Source organism: Schistocerca nitens, chromosome 7, assembly GCF_023898315.1.
Source record: "Schistocerca nitens isolate TAMUIC-IGC-003100 chromosome 7, iqSchNite1.1, whole genome shotgun sequence".
Lineage (NCBI taxonomy): Eukaryota > Metazoa > Arthropoda > Insecta > Orthoptera > Acrididae > Schistocerca > Schistocerca nitens.
The window spans coordinates 460,976,277-460,978,474 of NC_064620.1; the positions used below are offsets into that span (position 1 = coordinate 460,976,277).

The 2,198-nt window shown below is 51.1% G+C and overlaps 1 pseudogene; it reads left to right on the plus strand.

Annotated features, from left to right (window-relative positions):
• The first annotated feature begins 1,728 nt into the window (after positions 1 to 1,728).
• LOC126195860 (5S ribosomal RNA) lies at positions 1,729 to 1,846 on the plus strand (annotated as a pseudogene).
• Positions 1,847 to 2,198: the final 352 nt, after the last annotated feature.

The window sequence follows — 2,198 nt, forward strand, 5'->3', positions numbered from 1 at the left end:
TTGCTCCTCGCGTTGGTCGAGATCCAATGACTGTTAGCAGAATATGGAATCGGTGGGTTCAGGAGGGTAATACGGAACGCCGAGCTGGATCCCAACGGCCTCGTATCACTAGCAGTCGAGATGACAGGCATTTTATCCGCATGGCTGTAACGGATCGTGCAGCCACGTCTCGATCCCTGAGTCAACAGATGGGGACGTTTGAAAGACAACAATCATCTGCACGAACAGTTCGACGACGTTTGCAGCAGCATGGACTATCAGCTCGGAGACCGCGGTTGCGGTTACCCTTGACTCTGCATCACAGACAGGAGCGCCTGCGATGGGGTACTCAACGACGAGCCTGGGTGCACGAATGGCAAAGCGTCATTTTTTCGGATGAATCCAGGTTTTGTTTACAGCATCGTGCTGGTCGCATCCGTGTTTGGCGACATTGCGGTGAGCGCACATTGGAAGCGTGTATTCGTCATCGCCATACTGGCGTATCACCCGGCGTGTTGGTATGGGGTGCCATTGGTTACACGTCTCGGTCACCTCTTGTTCGCATTGACGGCACTTTGAACAGTGGACGTTACATTTCAGATGTGTTACGACCCGTGGCTCTATCCTTCATTCGGTCCCTGCGAATAATGCAGGATAATGCACGACCGCATGTTGCAGGTCCTGTACGGGCCTATCTGGACACAGAAAATGTTCGACTGCTGCCCTGGCCAGCACATCCTCCAGATCTCTCACCAACTGAAAACGTCTGCTCAATGGTGGCCGAGCAACTGGCTCGTCACAATACGCCAGTCACTACTCTTGATGAACTGTGGTATCGTGCTGAAGCAGTACACGCCATCCAAGCTGTGTTTGACTCAATGCCCAGGCGTATCAAGGCCGTTATTACGGCCAGAGGTGATTGTTCTGGGTACTGATTTCTCAGGATCTATGCACTCAAATTGCGTGAAAATGTAATCACATGTCTGTTCTAGTATAATATATTTGTCCAATGAATACCCGTTTATCAATTGCATTTCTTTTTGGTGTAGCAATTTTAATGGCCAGTAGTGTATTTGAAATAAGTGCGGTTGCAATTATTAGTGTAGTTTTGCATGTTTGTTATTATATTTGAAAATCACAACTCAGTGTGTCGTGTTATATAACCTTTTAAAAATTTTATTGTTTTAGTGACTGTGGCGTGACGACCTTATGTGGTGTCAAATAAACATTTTAAGTAGCATATGCGGTGTCGCCCTTACCCTGCTGCTGACAGAGACGGAAGTGGCGATGACGAAGAAGGCGTCGCTGAGACTCTTGAGGTCTCGTGCGCTCTCCATGAGCACGTAGGCCAGCGCGAAGACGCCCAGAGACACGTCGTTGGCCGCCAGCAGCAGGGCTCCCACCGGGCCGTCGCCGTCGCTGCGCCCACCGTCGCGACGCCCCCCGTCCGGCCAGATGCCCAGCAGGCGGAACGCCGCGGCGCTGACGCCCATCAGCCTGATGGACTCCCGCTCCCACTGCCTCATCTCGCAAGTGTGTCGGGCACACGCAACGTGCAGTGCGGCTTTCGGGTGTGCTCAGCTACTTGGTAGATTGAAGTAATCGTTAGTGAAACTATTTTAGCAAAAAGGCGCAAAGACAAAGTAATGGGTTCGTGCTAAAGTTCTTCGCATTTTTCCATAAGTTCAATAAACACAACAGATACACGTAACACAGAATTTAGTCATGAATAATATATTCTCCTCCTTCGCCAACGGCCTTGCCGCAGTGGTAACACCGGTTCCCGTCAGATCACAGAAGTTAAGCACTGTCGGGCTGGGCTAGCACTTGGATGGGCGACCATCCGGTCTGCCGAGCGCTGTTGGCAAGCTTGGTGCATTCAGCCCTTGTAAGGCAAACTGAGGAGCTACTTGATTGAGAAGTAGCGGCTCCGGTATCGGAAACTGACATATGGCCGTGAGAGCGGTGTGCTGACTACATGCCCCTCCGTATCCGCATCCAGTCACGTCCACAGGCTAGATGACACGGCGGCCGGTCGGTACCGTTGGGCCTTCAAGGCCCGTTCGGGAGGAGTTTTTAGTTTTAATATATTCTCCTTCACTATTTACACCAGTCTGCCAACGCTCGGGTACTATTTCGACCCCGCAATGGAAGAAATCATGTTGTATTGAGGCGAAGCAATTGTCGAGCCACATTCAGAGCGCACTTTCATCCGGAAA